The sequence below is a fragment of the Myodes glareolus genome, chromosome 3, assembly GCF_982192425.1.
Source record: "Myodes glareolus chromosome 3, mMyoGla1.1, whole genome shotgun sequence".
NCBI classification, from domain to species: domain Eukaryota; kingdom Metazoa; phylum Chordata; class Mammalia; order Rodentia; family Cricetidae; genus Myodes; species Myodes glareolus.
The window spans coordinates 2,352,302-2,373,780 of record NC_142028.1 but is presented as its reverse complement, the minus strand read 5'-3'; the positions used below and the strand labels follow the sequence as shown (position 1 = coordinate 2,373,780).

Here is a 21,479-nt window from a genome sequence, read left to right as displayed (position 1 = left end):
GCATTCCCACCAGCAATGCTGTAGTATCTCTTTTCCCCACAGCCTCTCCTGCATAAGTTGTCATCAACATTTTTGATTTTGGCCATTCTTACAGAAATAAGATGGAATCTCAGAGTTGTTTTGATTTGATCTGATGACTAAGGATGTTGAACATTTCCTTAAGTGTCTTTCAGTCATTTTAGATTTTTCTGTTGAGAGTTCTCTGTTTAGGTCTGTACTCCATTATTTTTTATTGTATTATTTGTTTTTTTGGTGACCAATTTCTTGAGTACTTTGTAAATTTGGGGGGATCAGACATCTGTCTTATGTGAAGTTAATGAAGTTCCTTTCCCATTCTGTAGGCTATCATTTTGTCTTGCTGACCATGTCCTTTGCTTTACAGAAGCTTTTCCATTTCAGGAGTTCTCATTTATTAATTGTTTATTTCAGTGTCTGTGCTGCTGGGTTATATTTAGGAAGTAGTCACCTGTGCCAGTGCATTCAGTGTATTCCCCACTTTTGCTTCTATAGGGTTCAGTATAGCTGGCTTTATTTTGAGGTCTTTGATCCATATGGACTTGAAATTTCTGCATGGTGATTGATATGGGTCTATTTTTATTCTTCTACACATTGAAATTCAGTTATGCCAGCACCACGTGTTAAATATGTTTTCCTTTTTCCATTTGATATTTTTTGCTTCTTTGTCAAAAACCAGGTATTCGAAGATGTGTGGATTGATATCTGACCTTCTATTCAGTTCCATTGTTCCTCCTGTCTGGTCTCCTAAATTCTGATTGTGGTGTTCACAGTTTGGCTCAAAATAAATTGTATTTTACGGTTAAGATGATTAATGCAGAGAATGTTCACTGATAAAATTGCTAAGAATCATTGGCAAAATGGAAAGAAGGGAAAATGTTCCAGGCCCTGTAAGCAGCAGAGCTCAGCACCTTCAGCCCCATGATTCTGGGTTTGGAGTTAAGGATAGAAGAAACGTGTTAGGGGATTTGCCTCCATGGATCAAGAAAGCTGCTGAAGTCAGGCATGTGTCATGACTGCCCTTGAAGGCAGGCCTAGTAAAGATGTCACTGTGTGAGGCTTTGAAGTTGATGCCTGGATGGAGAACAAAGATGTTAGAGACACAAGAGTCAGGGGATAATGGGATGTCTGCCTAGGAGAGGTGCTAAATGGGAGAGGAGCCAGGCCAGGAAAAGAAAGTGTTTGCAGTCACCAAAACTGAACAGAGTTGAGATCTGGAGTGCGTTCAGGCATTAGAAACAGAGATTTAGAGTTTGAAATTTGCCCAGCTGGTTTTCAATCTTGCTATTGTCCCTTCCCTGCATTTTTGAATGGTAATAGATATCGTATGCCATTGGATGTTGGAAGTACATAATTTGCATTTTGATTTTGACTTTTGCATGCAGTTACAGTTAAGAGGCTGAATGAACCTCAGGAGAGATTTTGAACATTGGGTTTTAAAATATTGGTGAGTCTGTGATAGACTATGGAGACTTTTGAAAATGGAGGAAGTGCATATTTGTTATAACATCGTTACAAGTTTATGAGGCCACAGAGTGGAATGTGGCAGTTTGAATGTAAATTGCCACATAATCTCACAGAAAGTGACCATTTCCTGGAATTTTACTTTTGATTTGCCTGTGAAGCCCCCAACAAACCTGTGCTATTGAATAACTGGCCTGCAGGTATTTGAGAAGCCTAGAAGCATTAGTGGATGGGGCTGAGCTTGAGCCATTTGCAAAAGGCCTGATTTTATTGCTTATATATCATCTAGAGAATCTTCATTTAATTTTCTTATCTTTCAAGAGATACATTTCCTATAATTCCTCTAGTATTATGATGTTCTACCTCCCCATGGAAACAGATATACAGAGAAAAATTCTGTCATATTTACCCTTATAAATCAAGGGCCTTAAAAATAAGCCATGTCTTTAACCGATTTCTATCAGGTATTTAGTCATAGCAATTATAAAAATAATTACTGCAAATATTTTTGAACCTTTTTATGACTATAACTTAAAAGAAAAAACACATTCAACATATGCTTTCAGTTCTTGACATTAAACTCATTTTGTATACAACTTAAGGCTTTTTTGACATCAGTAACTCCTTCTTTTTGTTTGGTTTTCTATTTTCAAGACAAAGTTTTCTCTGTGTAGTTTTGGTGTCTGACATAGAACTAACTCTTGTAGGCCAGGCTTTCCATGAACTCAAAAAATCCTCCTGCCTCTGTCTCCCAAGAGCTGGAATTAACGGTGTGTGCCACCACTGCCCAGCAAAAAAATCCTCTTTTACGTTAACAAATTTTTGTTTCTTCATGGAAGAATGGACCGTCAAAGTTACACATCAAAATATCTATACCTCAGGCATTTTAAATAATGGGATGATAAATATAAATGCACAAGTTCTCTCTCTTTCTCTTTCCCTCTCTCTCTAATTGGAGCGTTAGGGAAGATCAGAAGTTGAAGGTCATCCTCAAGCTACATAGTGAGTTCAATACCATCTGACTCAAAAAACATTAAAATACTGTAAATTCATTTTAGTTACACATAAAATTCTGAATTTAATTTTTCTAGCTCTCTCTGAACCATTATTCACAGAATATGTGACCTAACTACTAAATCAAATTCCCTTATCATTATAAATATTTAAGGAAGAAGCAATTAAAGAATGCAACTGAATGATGGCCTCTGAGCATCCAAACAAACAAACCACAGTAAATTTGACTCTCCTCTATTTGTGAAAGCGTTGTCATTTCAGGTTTTATGCCTCCAAGCTTTTGATGTTACCACAATACTCTTTGATTATTTAAATAATTAACTAAATAAATACCCAAAGTTTCTCATCAATGAAAATCTTCTAGTACGGTTTTTAAATTGAACTCAAAACTTATAGAAGCAATCATTACACGTAGGGTAAATATCATAAATGATGAGTGTCCCGGGGGAATAGTGAACATAGAGTGAAGTTATTTGGATGATTCAGAAACTTTTTACTGCGAGTTAATGAAGTCTACTTGCAATTGTACAATTACTTTGCTGTGCAGGGAAGGCAGGCAGCATTAGAAAGTGTCTGAACAGTATTGCTTTCTACTGATTCTCAAGAGAATGCATAAGCCTTTACAGATATGTAATGAATCAGTGTTTTCTCATTCTTTTTCAGATAAAAATTCAAATAGATGTTTTAGCCACAGAAATGACTGCAAATACTACATGTTTTCCTTACATTATTAATCCCATGCATTTGCTTTATTGACACAAAGGAGCTTACTAGAGGGAAATATAAAGATGGTTTACTTTTTAAGGAGTTATTAAAAAGTCAAATCTGCTCATTCATTTTGAAATTGTAAATATTTGTTCAATGCTTATTATTTAATATATCATGCAATTAACTTGGTCAACAATCATAAAAGTATGTGAGCAGAAATACTTTATAGAAAATGGAAATTAATAAAAGACTAACTAGAAAACGTTACTTTGCTACATACTATAACTATAATTAAGTATTTTAAGTAAGTGCCTTAAATATGCTAATGATTATGTTCAGTTTTTAAAAATTAACCATTGAGAATGTGGCAATTACACGAAGTAAAATCAAGTTCTTTGAAAAATCTATGTCAAGAAAACTGTCCATGTCATCTTTATATGTAATTCAATCAGTAATAAAGATACTGAAGTTATTACATAGTGCTCCAAGTGATCTTCTTAAACATTGTTTTAACATAGTTATTGTTTTTATTTCTCTCTTTCTTTCTCATTCTTTCCTTTCTATAATTGTTGAAATGCAGTCTTTTTCTTCCCTTCCTTTCTTTTTTCCTCCTTCCCACTTCCCTCCCTCACTCCCTTCGTCCCTCTCTCCCTCCCTCCCTTGCTTCCTCTCTCTTTCTTCTTTTTGAAGTGGGGAACTAACATGGTGGCTTAAATAAAAGCTTTATGAATTTGTATTCATAACATCAGTGTCCCAGAGTTCCTGCTTTTTCACTCATTCTCTTATTTTACATTTTATAACATTTGAAGTCTTTTGATATTAGTATATGAGAGATTGAGTCTCACTGCCCTTTGATTTTTCATTTGTTTATGAACAGTAATGCTGAGCACTTTATCATAAATTACAGTATATTTATCATATCTGTCTTAATCAGATTAATTCCTACTCAAGGTTTTTAATCATTTCCAACAGCATCATTATTTTGAATCTTGTTGCTAAATAGTTGTATGGATTCTCCAAATGTATTGGCTACGTTTTGTGTTCAGTTGACACAATCTATAGTACCTTGGGAAAAAAGAGACACGGTTGAGAAAAACCATCCACCATATTAGTCTGGTAAATTTTTTCATTGCTTACATTAGTAAATTATGGGGGTGCACCCAGCTTAATGTGGGTGGTGCTACTTGTGGGCACACTTTTCTAGGGTGTGTAAAACCGCAAGGTGAGTATGAGAACTGAACCCAAAGGCAGTATGCTTTCATAGCTTTTGATTCAGTTCTTGCCTCAATATTCCTACCCTGATTTCCTTAAATTAAGGAGTGTGATGTGGTGCTATCAGCTGAAGTAAACCCTCTCTTTCATTGTTGGCTTCTGAGAATATTTTTTATCATAGCAAAAGAAGCTCTTAAGACAATTGTGATTTTGTCTCATATTTAAAGTTTGGAATTGTTTTCTTCTGACTTTTTCTTGGTTGGTGCTTAAATTATTGGGCAGGAGCTATTGAATTTGAGATTCGTACCAACTCATTTCTGCTTGTATTAACAAATTTTTGATATTGTATCTACATAGTAACCTCCATGGTTATTAGTCTATATCTTTTTTTAAATGATTTCATGTCTTAAAAGTATTCTTAAAATTAAAAGATTTTTTCTGGGCGGTGGTGGTGCACACCTTTAATCTCAGCACTCAGGAGGCAGAGGCAGGCAGATCTCTGTGAGTTCGAGGCAAGCCTGGTCTACAAGAGCTAGTTCAGGACATGCTCCAAGCTTCAGAGAAACCCTGTCTCAAAAAAAGCAAAAAATAAGAAAAAGATCTTTATTTGAATTATATGATATATATTAAACCCACATACTAACAGCCACACATATATGATGTTAAAGATTAAATGAAGATAAACAGACTCTTGAAAATGGATCTTATTATAAAGCTCTGACTGTGCTGGAATGCTCTGTGTACACGAGACTGGCATTGAACTCACAGAGATGCCCGAGCTTCTGCCATTTTAGTATTGATTGCCATCAAAATTGGCATTAGGTAGTATTTCAAACTAGTTTCAATTTGCATTTCCCTGATGGTCAATGATATTCAAGTGTTGCTCATTTGTTGGTAGTCAAATTTTCTCGTTTTTATTTATTTTTACCCTTTTATTAAATGTAAAATATTTTCTCACATAATATAATGTGAAGACAGGTTTTCCTCTGTCTTTTCTTCCCAGTTTCTTCACACCTCTTTTTCCGTCCAGATCTTGGATGAGCCAAGGCAATAGTAAAGTAAAAGGGCCTGAAGAGAAGGCAGTAGATCAGAGAACCATTGGTATACATATTCAGGAGTCCCATAAAAGTACTAAACTCAAAGTTATCATGTATATCCATAGGATCTGGTGCAGACCTGGACAGGACCTGTGCATGCTGCTATTTAGTCTGTGTGAGTTCATGTGCTCTTTGCTCAATTGTTTTAGAGGATTGTGTTCTCCTGGTCTTCTGCCTCCATTATGTCTTCCCACCCCCATTCCTTCCTTTCTTTGAGGTTCATTTATCTCTGGAGAGATATTTGTCCTCTTAGATTTCTTGATTCATTCACCACATTTAACTCATCCTTCAGGTCGTTATTGCTTTTAACAGCAGGCATGGGGAATTCTAATTTCCCTGAAGAGGCATTCAGGGAAATGTTCTCTGCAGTGATCAGAAATGACTGGACCACATTTGCCATGGGGGCCTTCGAGAGGCCCCCTATTGAGTTTCCCAATGGCAACGGGTTGCCCTGTTTATCTCTTGTTGACCTACACTCATTCGTCCAATGCCTGCCCTTTCCACATCTCCTACATAAACCCGAAGGCTGAGTCCTCCTATTCCTGTTATTCCTAGAAGAGGCATTATTCCTGGAATTCCATTGTCTGCAGTCCCTTTTCATGTGTCCCATTTTGCCACAATGAAAGCATTTTGTAATCTGATGTCTCCTTTTACCTTTGGAAATTGCTTCTTGCACCCATGTTTCATTGCCATAGTCAAAAGTATCAACATTCATTGTATGTAAAACCCATTCATCCAAAGGCACTGATCTGAGCTTTAAAGGCCCCAGGATCCTTTTGCATTCTACATTGGCATTCTCATATGCCAAAGACTCAATTACTATATTTCTTGCTTCTGGATCAGGTATCCCTATTTGTACAGCCTTAGTTAGTCATTGCAAAAAGTCACTAAAGGGTTCTCTCTGACCCTGTTTGACCCTGACATACGATTCTACACTCTGACCTGAGTCTTGAACCCTGTCCCAGGCCCTTAGAGCTGCTGTAGCACATATGGATAAAATGTTTTCATCATAAAGAGCTTGTTCCTGAGGATCAGAGTAAGGTCCTTCCCCTTGAATTTGATCTAGAGAAACCTCAATTCCTTTCACTGATTCTTGTTGTTGTAAAAGTCTGGCCTCTTGTTTGAATAGGCATTTGAAATGCCATAAAGGTCCATTCTTGAGGACAGCTGATGTGAGCTGGTTCCAATCTTGAGGGGTGGCCCTGTTGCTCAGAGCCCAGGATTTTAACATCTCCCTAACAAAGGATGAATGTAGTCCATAATTCACAATTGCTTGTTTAAATTATTTCAGATCATTCATACGTATAGGCTCCCATGTATGTTCTATAATGACCTAAGGGTTTTTGAAGCCGGTTATCTTTTCTGATGTTATTACTGGAAAGGCAGGTATAACTCTATGTAGACTGAGAGTTTTTTGAGGTGAAGGTTGCCTTTCTACCTTTTGCTCCTGTTCATCAGAGTCTATGATTTCCTCAATCTTATTAAATCTGCTCACCATTGCCTTCTGTAAGTCCTGAATCTCCCGTCCAGTATTATGCTCCAAAGCCTTCATTAATGATTCTAAGGCATGGAGCTTGTCCGTCAGAGACACTATTTCCTCCTTGGACACAATCGCCTTCATTAATAATTCCAAGGTGTGGAGCTTGTCCGTTAGAGATACGATATCCTCCTTGCACATAATCCTCATGGCATGTACTGTGCCTTCTTGTATGGAAATCCTGTCAATTAATCTATCATACCCTTTTAATAAAGTCCGATTTTCACAATCAGTGGTTATAATCCTCTCAGCTAATGTTTCAGCACTTACAGTCATGGACTGGAGGTTATGAGTCATTTTGGTTGTCCCCTCCTCCAGAGCAGTGAAGCTCCCTTCTAAAGAAGCAATATCAGATTGTACCTTCTTGATATTTTGGTCAGTCGACCGAGTCATATCAAACAAAAATCTAGTCTCCTCCTTGAGAACTCCAAACTCTGATCTAGTCTCCTGCTTGAAAACTCCAAACTCTGATCTAATCTCCTCCTTGAAATCTCCAAACTCTGATCTAGTTTCTTCCTTGAAATCTCCAAACTCTTTTTTGAGGAGGTTGGTATCAGTCTGAATTGTTCTTAAGGTTTTAATCTCTGCCCTCAGCATTGTAGATTCAGTCTGTAAGGACTGTATCTTTCTTATAAAATAGCCAAACACCAGAAAAGCAACAGATCCCAGGAATAACAAAGTAAGAGGAATATCTGAGACATCCTTCAGAATATCCTCCATAGCGCAATTAAAAAAAACATTGAACTTTTGGATAGTAATATTTTCTGACATTTTCAATCAAAGAAAATTGTACTTGTATGTATGTATGTATATATTTATTTTCAACCGAAAAGAAAAATCTTACCTGTAATGACCATTGCCTGCCAGTAGGAGATGGGGCACACCTGAATCCATATGGCAGTGGTGTTGATTCAGGAAGTAAACTCTAGAATATATACACTCAAATCCAGAGGTTAAATCCACAGATCACAAAAGGTCAGAGAGCTTCTAGTGGCCAATAAACAAGGCAATAAACAAGGCCCTGCTGCTCTGTTCAACCCTATGCAGAGGGTCGTGACACAGCCACTGCGCTGTTGCTAAAGAGGCCTAGTGCTTTGGGCCCTGTGTCCCTGTGCTGGGATTAAGGGTCAAGTTGCTTGCAGCACTCCTAATCAGTTATGGCGGATGGCAGGGTGTTTCAAACAGCTTGCTGGAACTTCAAAGGGAGCTTGCGCTGTGAGCTCTTTGACTCACATTGCAAGGAAAAATTTAAAAATCCGTGCCGAACAGGGCAAAGTAAGCTGGTAGAGACTATCTGGACCTGTGTATCCTGGGAGGCCGAGCTGGGGGTGGGGGGGTGGGGCGGTTCTTAAATCAAACGCTGGGCGCCAATTATCGGCGAATCAATCCCACACCAGTTATGTTTTAAGGGATTATTTATTTTGAGGCGTAAAACTTACATACACCATAAACCGTCAGGAAGGGAGCCTAGTCGCTGGAGCAGGAGCCGGGACCAAGCGCTGGAACCAAGAGGGCCTGATCCAGTTCTGTGTCTCTTTTTAAAAGAGAAATATACCACGCCCCAGTGGGCTGGTATTTCAGCGGCTATTGGCTGACGGAGCGGGAGTCGCTCCCCGCTGCACTGTGGGCTCGTGCTTCAGTGACTATTGGCCGAGGCAGCGGAAGATACTCCCACAACAACTACAAGCTTGACTATTGATGATTATCCATTAACAACCTATATTTTCTAATTATACATTACATTTTTAAAAGAACTGCACAATAACAATACCTTAATATCAGAAATACATATACATATAACAAAATTGACCTTAAAATCCATACCAATACAAATTATTCATATCTCTATCATATCCCCCTTTAAATGTAAAAGAACATTTATAAACAATATCTGGGAATATGGAAGTAGTTATTTCTCTCCAAACTTCTTCCTGATGTATAGGGGTGTTGTTAATCAGGTCTTTCATGGTATAACCTCTGTGCCAGGTTAATCTTAGTCGGCAGCTGAATGAAGTAATTTTCTGAAGGTGTTCATGGTGATCTTTCAGGAGGTCGTGGTCTATCATACCATATTGGGATAGAAGCAATCCCCAAGACCTCTTCCTCTGTGAAAACAAAAGAAGAATTTCTTTTCCAAAGTATCATATCCTTAGATTCAAATTCTGAAGTTACACCCTTATATCCATTCTGGTTTAGCTTGGCAGCCCATATAATGAAGTTTCTCTCTGTACTTAGCTCCTTCACAGTCAAAAATTTTAAAGAAAACATAATATACAGAATGCAAACTCTCTGTGAATTTTCCATTTTTATGTGGCTTATTTTTATTTATTTCTTTTAATCTATAACTATCTGTACTCTGTCTTTTTAAAGACTTTACCATTTTTTATAGATATTAACTTTATTCTCTATATTCCTATTCTTCTCTCTCCCATGCCTACATTCAGTCATCCAACACTGTGACCCATTTAGAGGTCTTTTATGTCTGAATCTGTCCTATTGTGAATCTGTAATTTTTTACTATCCAGGAGCATTTTTGGTTTGCAGTTTTAAATCTCTAAGCACTTAAGAATCTAAAGCTGTGATATTCCTAGGTAAAAACAGGTATTGCATGCTTGCCCTGCCCAGTCCAACATGGCGGAGCTGCTTGTGCCTCTGAACCTTGCAAATTACACTGCATGCATGGCGGAGGCACTTGTGCCTCTGAGCCTCAGAACGCAATGACACACTTTGAGGCATATAGTGAGCCTAGTTGCCATTAAACAAACCATAGCACTTTACTCTAAATGCTCCATTCAAAAGCTCTGTCTCCAGTAGGAGCCAGACAGAGATTGCAATGGCGGCACAGACCAGAAACTGGTATTTCAAAACCGCCACTTTCTTGTTTTTTTTTCTTTTTCTCTCTTTTATTTATTATTATTAATTTATAAAAATTTCCACTTCCTCCCATCCTCCCAATACCCTCCCACTCCACCCACTCCCTCTCCTCATCCCTCTCCAGTCCTAAGTGCAGTCAGGGTTTCCTGCCCTGTGGGAAGTTCAAGTTTCTCCCCCTTCCCTCCAGTTCTAGATAGGTGAGCATCCAAACAGACTAGGATCCACAAAAGCCAGTGCATGCAGAAGAAACAAGTCCCAGTGCCATTATCAATGGCTTCTCAGACAGCCACCATGTCAGCCACATTCAGAGAATCCAGTTTGATCACATGCTCTTTCAGTCCCAGTCCAGCTGGCCTTGGTGAGCTCTCATTAGATCAGTCCCCTTGTATCAGTGGGTGAACACCCCTCTCGTGGTCCTGACTTCCTTGTTCATGTTCCCCCGTCTTTTGCTCCTCATTTGGACCTTGGGTGCTCAGTCCAGTGCTCCAATGTGGGTCTCTGTCTCAATCTCCATCTATCATCCTATAAAGGTTCCCTCTGATCCTGACTTCCTTGCTCACATTCTCCCTCATTCTGCTTCTCATTTGGACCTAGGGAGTTAAGTCCTGTGTTCCAATGTGGGTCTCTGTCTCTATCTCCATCCATCACTAGATGAAGGTTTTATGGTGATATGCAAAATATTCATCAGTATGGCTATTGGACAAGGCCAGTTCAGGCACCCTCTCCTCTGATGCCAAGGGAACAATCTGGGGACCTCTCCATGGACCTGGGAATCCCTCTAGAATCAAGTCTCTTGCAAAACCTAAAATGACTCCCTTAGTTGAGATATATACTTCCCTGCTCCCATATCTAACCTTCCTCCGTCCCTCCATCCCATTCCCCCAAGCTATCCCCCATTCTCCCTTTCTCAATTGTCTCTAAGTATCTCCCCTTACTTCCATCCCCCCCACGTGCACCCAAGGTTGTCTGGCAATCTTGTCTACTTCCAATATCCAGGAGGATAACTACATGATTTTCTTCAGGTTCACCTTCTTGTTTAGCTTCTCTAGGATCACGAATAATAGGCTCAAAGACCTTTGATTATGGCTAGAATCCACTTATGAGTGAATACATACCATATTCCTCTTTTTGGGTCTGGCTTATCTCACTCAGTAAAGCGTTTTCTATGTCCATCCATTTGCATGCAAAATTCAAGATGTCATTGTTTTTTATCGCTGAGTAAAACTCTAATGTGTATATGTTCCACACCTTCTTTAACCATTCTTCTATTGAGGGGCACCTAGGTTGTTTCCAGGTTCTGGCTATTACAAATAGTGCTGCTATGAGCATAGTTGAACAAATGCTTTTGTGGTATGATAGGGCATCTCTTGGGTATATTCCCAAGAGTGGAATTGCTGGGTCTTGAGGGAGGTTGACTCTCAGTTTTCTGAGAAACCACCACACTGATTTCCACAGTGGCTGCACAAGTTTGCATTCCCACCAACAATGGATGAGTGTTCCCCTCATTCCACATCCTCTCCAGCATAGGCTATCATTGCTGTTTTTGACTTTAGCTAATCTGACCGGTGTAAAATGGTATCTCATAGTTGTTTTGATTTGCATTTCCCTGATCGCTAAGGATGTTGAGCATGACCTTAAGTGTCTTTTGGCCATTCAAAGTTCTTCTGTTGAGAATTCTCTGTTCAGTTCAGTGTTTCATAGTTAGTGCATAGTCTCTACCTGATCAAAGTCCTGAGAGTATCTTTCTGTGGGTCCTTAGTCATAAATGGGACCCTTGTTCCACTTATTTTACACAATCGTCAGTGAAACAATGCTGAAAATATGTTGGAAAGAATGTAAAAGCTGGAAGTTGGAAAGGAGTGGAAGAAATGGTATCTTTAAATTACAACATGGCATTTGCAATTATGAATTCACAGCACTTGCGGTTATCTGTGTGAAATCTGAAAAAAATATGAAGTCAGTTAAAAATTCCAGAATGTAATGGGAGGGACTTACATACACCACACACAAATGCTGGAGACAGTGGATGTCATTACACTGCGTCCACATGTAAAGCACTAATTAGAGACAGTGTGTTATAGAAAAACAAATAAATACAATGACATGAAGTTGAGAGAAAGGGCATATTAGATTGGCTTGGAAATATCGAAGAGAAAAATGGGAAGGGTATATATGAACTTTACATATTATAAACATGAATATAATTTTTATAGAATATAAAATAATAAAGGTAATTTTATTTACTACCATTTGAAAGGTTGAGTAACATATTTTCATTGGAGCACATAATTTAATTAAAAAGTAAGTGTTCATATTACCAACTCAATTCTAAATAAGATATGGAAGAAATGAAAACCTGTGCTAAATGAAACATTTGTCAATGATTATACAAAATACCTTTGCTTTTAATTCTTGTAAAGAGGCAGTAAGAAGACAGAGGCAGGTGTATTCCTGACTTCAAGGCCAGTGCCTGGTCTACAGAGCAAATTCCAGGATTGCTGAGGCTACATGAGAAACAATATCTTAAAAATAAAACAAAATAAATACAAAATACATGTGATGCTTTTGCAAATGATAACAACAAAGAGTTATCCAGTGAAAAAATAATAAAACAGAAAATAAAATTTTGTTACTAAAAAAATTCCTATAACTAGATTATAGTTGGTCAAATGAATTAGCTATATAATATCCTTCAAAGGGTGTGGAAATACCACTTTTATAGATTCACATAATATTGATATAAATAATATAAAAATATAAATATAAAAACAAATAATATGTTTATGATGAAAGGATAAAAAAATGAAGCTACTTTTATGCACTCATTATTATTGTTGGTAGGGACAATACAGACATATGATTTGGGTTGCTGCCCTTAAAGTAATAATCAATAGCTATACAAAATTATCTCTAGCAGTTTTTCATATTTTAAGAGGTATAAAAGAAAACATATCTTTTCACCAAGATTTATATAAATAAACTATTTCTGTTACCAGTTAAAAAATACTGAAAAAAATAATGTCACAATTCCTGTGACAAGCACAAGAAAACTTTGTATACAGTAAGATAATGCCAAAGAGAAGTTCTCCCTGTGTAGTGACATCTCATTTATATTTCAATAAATAAAACTTGCCTAAAGATTACAGAGTAAAACAGTCCCACTGTTAATGGTAACAGGAAATGGTAGCACATACTTATAATCCCAGTAGCCACATCAGTTTGCCAAATAACCAGAAGTTTCATGACTTTAATACCAAAAGTGCATGCCCGTAATCCCAGTCTTAGAGAATATTCTAAAGTAGGAGGATACAGTACTCAGACAGAGTCTCAGTCTGAGATTCCTGAAGGCAGGATCACCATTTCCAGACTGAGTTTGAGGTAAGAATCAGTGGTTGACTATTTTGCTTTTCTGACTTTCAGTTTGATCCCCAAATTCTTTCTCTCTCTGAGTTTTTATTAACCAAGCTTCATTTTGGTGCCCACATTTTTGGACATGAATTTACAAAAACGCCCTTTACTTGAGGCTTTTTATCCACCAGCCAAAGCCAGGGCTGGGATTGGAATTCTAGCTCTCAGAACTAGAACCCAAACCTAGCCATTTGGGTTCAGGAAAACTAGTGATCCCAGTTCCCATTTGGTCTAGCTTAACCTCCATTAAAAGATGAAAATTACACAGAGACACTGAATACTGTGTTACTGAACTGTCTCTAAATTGTTTTACTGCTGACGAATGAACAACAACTAGTAAAAGACATTTGATTATAAATGCTGCTGGATTAATCCAACCTAAACATTTTGAAAATGCCTTGACTTCAAAATTTAAGTCAAAAGATATGTTATTTTGCAGGAGAGATTTTGCTTTTGTTACACAGGAGATGAGCTTCTGATGACTCATTACTGATGAAGAAAAAAAATAAAGTTTTATTGGCTCTGGATTCATTCTGATTTAAGAAAAATAAGCTTTGATGAAGGAAAACCCCTTGAAAAATCTCCAATAGGAGTAGATGGCCCAGATGATTTCACATTTTAGAGCAACCCTGCTGCAGTTTCCTGTGTTCTTCATCCAGAACTGTTTCAAGACTGCTGCCTGGAATGATCCAGACTTATAGAATACTTCAATCAGGACTTAACAATAATCCTAAATTTTCTTTGGGTCTCCATAACATTATCAGCTCCCCTAATATGCAAGAAGCAGCTAAAAAACTACACTGGCATTATCAGAAAATGGACTATGGATGCTTGTCTTTGCTTAGTGTGTTGGTTACAAGTTGTTATGGAGGATTCTCAGGAAAAGAAGCTAAGCAAAAGAAATTAGATTCAAGGTTCCTGTTTTGAAAAGAAAAAAGGATATAGATACAGCAGGATGAAAGGATAGATTATTGAATCTACTCTGTAAAGAAAAATGGGAGGCTATAAATATGATAAGCTAAGTTGGTAGATTATCGAATCTACTTATAAAAATTAACTACTAGTTTGAAATGTTTGACTTTGGATTGGATTTTTGTATATTGTTTACATATTTGTGTATTAATATGAATTTGATATCAATTTTGTTAAAACCTAATGTATATACAGTTTGAATCTTGTCCAAGGTATTGTACCTATTCATGTCATATAACAATGAAATGCAAATCTCTAGTCCTTAAAAATTATTACCAATTGTTTAAGATAGTAAGGAAATGTAGGCTGGTGATTAGTTACCTATTATAATCAAACTTGTAGTCGTGTTAGGTATGTTTTCAAGGTAAAACAAAATATATTTTACATAGACAAATCATCTTAAAACACTTCAGAGGTCTACAGAATAAGGTTTCAATAACCAAGATTCTTCTTCTTTGTGAAAATAAGGTCTATTGGCTCCTGGCAGCAGCACTAATCTACTTCAGAGAAGATGAAAGACCTTGAAGAAAATCCTCATGGGCATTATTTTCTTTGTGGCAAAAGTCACTGGACAAAAAACTGCCACGGCGTCAACTGCTGAAAGTATGATGTCCTAATTTGAAAAGCAGGACAGAAAATATTCCGCTTCACAGAAAAGTCTGTAGGATAAGCTAGGCTTGAAGGCCAAAGATGGATTCATTATCATTTCAGAGGAACTTTAGGTGACTGTCAAGACAGTCAACTGTTTCTGTTACAGCTTACATGTTTTGGATGTTGCCTGCTTGCGCTTCCTGATTACTCAGTAGATATTATCTTTTTCTCAGGTTTCCCAGATTCTTGAAGACTAGATAAATATTTATAGTTATAGCCTTCCTTGTTTACAAGGCTCTGAAAAGAAATTTACTAAGGAAATGCAAAGTATATAAGATTGTGAGATATCAAAATATAGTTTTGAATGGTAATGCAAATTATGATAGAAAGTAAATTGGCATAAGTCTTTAGACTCACCAAGGTAAGATACATTTGTGATTTCTAGATCCAAAGAGTGATACTGTAAAAACCTATAACCAGTAGTATAAAAGTATTCTGATATTTTGATAATAGAAGAACATAAATTTGATTAATTTCAGTTTCCTAAGAATTAATTATGAATAGTATCCTAAAATCAATTTGTTCCACAGGAGAAATGTTCCCCAGGGGTTTGATGGTCCTTATTAAATAACAATCCCTATCTGGAACCAAAATAATTAGAGTAGAATCAGTGCAACTGCCTGAGGAAAGCAAGAGCATATAAAACACAAAAGATAAAGTTTCCATTTACTTTCACTGCCGATTTCAAGTGAATGTGTAGAGATAAGATCAAGCTCTTTCCTTACACTATTTACCGAAGACAACTCTGACCTTCTAGGCCAAGATGATCTTAAAATACCACAGATTAAGTCTTACTCTGAAAATGATCTACCCATTATGCAGGGCTCACATACCTGTACTCTTCTGTATAATTGGAAGAAATTAACGAATCTAATGACACTTTCTAAATGGATGTTCTTTAACAGCACATTATAAGTATTTAGATATTTCTTATCCTAGCATTGGGAGTCAATTTATGGTAATTAAGTTAGATATTTGTCAAATTGTACTAATTATGCTGTTGGTAAAAGAATTGATTGCTTATATATTGAAAGTGAGCACAGAGAAATTTAATAATACAAGAGCATGAAATCATATGTATTTATCAATTTCTTATTTTAAATTTTAATTTATTATGTTTTTAATAACTTTTTGCTTGTAGGCCTGTGGGCCACATGACTGTCTTTTCTATGGAGGTCAAAAGATTATATCAGTTTTCTTGAAGTTAACATTACAGATACTAGTGAGTCACCTTTTGAGTTCTCAGAATGGAACCTAGGTCACCTGGAAGAGCAGGCTGTGGTATTAATGCTGATCCAAAAATCTAGCTTCTTCTGTCTGGTAATTTAATGAATCATTGAATGAATCTAGAAGGCAAATGGAGCACTAGGGTAGGAAATAGCTAAATACTTATCTTGTGCTATTAAAGAACAACTATTTAGAAAGTGTCATTAGATTTGTTGATTTCTTCCAATTATACAGAAGTAAAACTAATCATTAAGAGAATTTCATTTTAATTTGTCATTTATTTTGCTTATATTAATGTACATTGAAAAATCACCAAGACAGTTGGTAAAAAAATCCAGTTTTAACATAAATACTAAAGAAGAGAAGTTAGACAAAACGCACATATTTTATCAGTGAATAACACAAGAAAATCTGCCATGAAAATGGAAATAAGATCATTTTAAAGTAGAAAGTTAGAGAAGAACCTTCTAGTGGTCATGTTTATAATAATTATCACAGTGAATGATTATACAGAGCAATATAATGAGAATTTTCATATAATATAAATTTGCTTTAAGAAAATTGATATTGGTAGATTTTTTTTCATTTCTCATTTTAATGTTATTTCTTTTTCCCTTGTTTTTCCTAACATCTATGGGTATGCATGCTTACAGAGTTCAGGTTTTGATGTAAGGAATAATTCACATTTGCTTTTCTACTTAAATTGCTGACTTATGATGTAACAGAGAAATCCAAAACTCAATGAGATGGCTAGTCTAGACATTAGCTTAGTGTAGATCCTGTCTGTCTTTAAATTGTGGAATCTTACTAGGGCTTTCCCAACCAATAGGCATTATATTGCATTTATGGAGTTGTGAACTCTGTTCTTCAAGGTAGAAAGCTCAAAACTGAAATTTGCAACCATAGAACCATGGATTTAACTTTTTCTGTACTCAGTATAACAGCCTGTGAAATTCACAAAGAAAGATATAAAACCTTCTTTTGAATAAGAGTTAAAGAAAATTTTCAAATAAAGTCTATGGATTTAAAACTTTGTATTGATAAAAATGAAAGAAAGGTAATTTGCAAACACAAAAACAGAAAAAAGTTGTACTAAGTTCTCACAGATTAACTATTAAGAGTTGGGTACTTTACTGTACAACCAATAGCTGTGTTTGCAAGGTTGAAGTGGCCCTCTGCAAACTAAGAGTTACTCTGTATGCTGAGGGTCAGCTTTTAGGTGTCCCCCAGTCACTTGTGACCAACAACTGACGTGATCTAAGTTATCGTTTAAATGAAAGAATGTATGTGACCTTTTGGTTGTGCATTGTCCCTTTCTCTTCCCTGTTATGAACACTGGAGGTATTAGGGAACAATAGAGCTTTGGTAAACACCATCAGGAATGCCAGAGGGTAACAATGGGCTAAATACAAACATTAGTTTAACTATGTAACAGTTGCCACCCCGAGGATGCTCATGGATCTTTGTACACAGAAAGGCACTATTCCATTGTTTTTTTGTGCTTTACAACTCTGTTTTGTCATCATGTTTGGAGGAATGGAGTGCCTCCTCCTGACAGTCATGGCCTATGATCGTTATGTGGCCATTTGTAATCCTCTGCACTATTCACTAATCATGAACAGTAAGATCTCGGTGCAGCTTGTGGCTGCTTGCTGGATCAGTATCATTCCAGTCGTGACTGGGCAAACTTATCAAATTTTCTGTTTGCCTTATTGTGGATCTAACAAAATTAATCACTTTTTTTGTGACATTCCTCCTATACTTAAGCTTGCTTGTGGAGACACATTTGTGCATAATTTAGCAATCTATGTTGCTGCAGTGGCTTTTATCATGGTTCCATTTCTGTTGATCATTACCTCCTATTGAAAGATTATCTGCAACATTCTAAATCTGTCATCTGCTGGAGGAAGTTCTAAATCCTTCTTTACCTGCTCATCACATCTTGTAGTTTTGGTATTGTTTTATAGAACAGCTATTATAACATATGTAATACCAAAATCAAATCAATCAGAAAGCATGGGGAAGCTGCTGTCTCTTTTCTACACCGTTTTCATCCCACTATTGAATCCCATCATATATACCCTGAGAAATAAGGACATCATGGTAACACTGAGAAAATTACAAACTAAGTTATTGATATTTGGGACCACATAAAATTACAAAAATGGATTTCTTATATGTTTTGCATGTACATGCAGCACAGCAGAATTGTTAAATTCATTTCTGAATGTTCAACTATAATAATTAATATTGTGTTGGTACTTATGTCAAGTGAAATTTGTTTGATGAAATTTGAAGTTCTGTAAACGGAAACTGTAGTTTCATTTCCTGGCCTCCCTGATCTAAATAATCAAACAGAAATTATATTAATTTCAACACTATTTGGCAAATGGCTCATCGTATCCCTGCATAGCTCTGATATCTTAAGGTACCCCTGTAATAGGAAACTGGGCATTATTTCCTGGTTGCCCATTCTCAAACAGATACACAAAAACTGCATTAATTACAACTTTGCTTGGTTAATGGCTCAGGTGTATTTCTAGATAGCTCTCACATCTTAAATTAGTCAATTTCTATTAATTTGTGTATCGCTATGAGGCTGGGGCTTACTTATAAGACTCTGGTGTCCTTTTCCTTTCATAGCTATGTGACATCTCTGTGACTCCTCCTGCTTTCCTCCTTTTTCATTGCTTGGATTTCCTGCCTTCCTATATTCTGACCTGCTGTAGGCCAAAGCAGATTCTTCCTTAACCAATGATAACAAAACATATTCACAGCATACGGAGGTGAGTCCCCATATCATAACCCATTTCTATTAATTAATGTATCACCACAAGGCTGTGACTCACTGGTAAGGTTCTGGCATCTTTTGCCTTCATCAGCTACTTGGCATCTCCTTGAGACTGCCTACTTTCTATATATATATTTCTGTGTTCAGATTTTCTGCCTGGCCTTACTCTGCTAAGCCATTGGTCAAAACAGCTTTATTCATCCACCAATAAAAACAAAACATATACAGAAGACATCCCATATCATATCACATTTTCTGTCAAATTAGAAATGAAGGCTTTAACTTTGACATAGTAAAATTACATATGCAAAACAGTGATTAAACAAGAATCAAAGTTACAATATTTAGTCCATTTACATTTGGCAAATTAAGGAAAATACTCTATCATCTATCCTATATTTGTGAGTTTAAAGTTTTGTGTTTAATTTTTCATAACTAAGGAAAACAAAAATTATAACTATCTGATATTAAACTCCAGCAAAGAGCCCAGAAGTGTATAATATTCCTTCACAAGAAGTATATTGTAAGCAACTTCCAATGTTCCAGAAATGACACAGACATCTCTCTGCCTAAACAGTCACCCAAAGTTCTCTTATAATTTTGGGACATCTATATTCAGTGTATAGGCCTATAATATCTGGCATACTTTTAGTGAAGCAGGAAATTTGAAGATCTGTTCTGCCTTTTACTGGAAAAGTTCATCAGTTACTTTCTTCTGTGTTTAGCCGAATGTCTGACATTTTCTTCTGTGAAGAGGAACTCTGAAGGACCATCACATTTTTTGGAAAGTTCAGCAGTCACTTTTCTATGGGTTTTATATGCCTAGTCTATACAGCATACTGTCATACAGTCTAGGCAAGAGCAGTTTCTTGTCCAAAGGGCTACATTTGTTATCTTGAAGACAAATTCCATAATGAGTTTTTTCGATATTCATCCACCTCTCTGAAATAATTGGTGCAGGCAGAAGAAGAAATGTCTCACTGTTGAAAAAAAGTCTAAGTTCTTAAAATATTTTAAATGCTGTATTCTGTAGGTCTTTGAAATGTTTGAAGAATTTCTATCCATTTTAAATATATGTCTGTACATCTAGAAAACCTAACTAACATGACTGTACAATTAATTATTATAGGTGACTATCTATTAATTGTTAATTTTAATTATATATTACATTTTAATGAGTTAAAATAAACACATACCTTAAACAAGAGTAGAAATTTGTATCAATAGACCAACATACATACTAATGTAAAGTGTTTATCTCTAACTAATATCCTCCTTCCTTGGTCACAATCTCAGATACTCCATTCAAACATTTTTTAACCACAAGAAGTCAATTCCCTGCTGCCTTGTGCCCTCCTGCAGGTCCCTCTCCCCTTCCTAATGTTGGCAGTGACCCTCAAGGTACAGACACAGGGCATGCAGTGGGGTGAAGGAGCTGCTCCAATTCCCCTTCCCCCCAACTGTGCACCCCTCCACCGTTGTGTGTGCACAAGGCTGTCCCAACCCTTGTTTGTTTGCTCTGCTGCACCCACACTGGCCAGCCATGCTCTACCTGAACTCCAAAAGTGGGTTCTCCACACTGGCCAGCCATGCTCTCGCTGAACTCCAAAAGTGGGTTCTCGGATGGGCTCCCCTAATGGTTCTGCTGCCATCATCCTGTGGCCAGTCACACTGAGGCCATGGCTCCATGAGTGAACACAAGGCTCCCAGCACCAGGACAGTGCACCATCACCACGCTGGGATTGTGAGTACTCAGGCAGCTGGGTGCTTGGTGCAAATACTGCAAATGGCTTGAAGCTGCAGCACCCCACCCCATGCTCAGGCCCCTGCCACCTCCCAAGGAGTGTTCCTCAGTCATGGGTGCTATGCAGCCCCCTCTACCAACTTGGGGCTCCCAGTCAAACAGTCAGAAAGTCAGACAGTGTGCAGTCAGTTCCCACTCTCCTCAAAGGCTTTGCCCTCTTCCAGATTCTGGTACCACTGCAGAGCCTTGCAGTGTCAGCCCTTTGAGCTGTTCTGCTCCTGCTGCCTTTCTTCAAGAGCCTTGCTGCACTCTCTCTGTCTTCGCACCATATTCAAGCTCCGTCCAGGTAGTGAGTTAAGAGAAAGTGAAAGAAATCATCTGTACCATAGCCTTAGTTCATGAGAAACACGAATACAGACAAACACAAACATCACAAAAGACCAAGGGCACAGGTAGAAAGCTTGCTCCAATAAGAAAAGAAAAAAAATATAAACAGTGACAGATTGGCATTCTCAAGTGAGAGAGACCCTCCTGGCTCAACTCAATTATGACAAAACTGTCCAGATTTAAGGCTGTCTCTCATCCTCGATCAAATAACCTTTGACGGATTACTTCCTAGGGCATTGGGACTTGAACCCACGTTCTCCCTCCTTTAATTCATTTGGACTTGAGTTCGGTGCAGAGGGAGAGATATGGATCTATTTTCATTATTCTACATGTTGACATTCAGTTATGCCAGCACCATTTGCTGAAGATACTTTCTTT

The 21,479-nt window shown here is 37.1% G+C and overlaps 1 pseudogene; it reads left to right on the top strand.

The window, feature by feature from the left end:
* The first annotated feature begins 9,678 nt into the window (after positions 1-9,678).
* Positions 9,679-18,333, top strand: LOC125399273 (olfactory receptor 10AG1-like; annotated as a pseudogene).
* Positions 18,334-21,479: the final 3,146 nt, after the last annotated feature.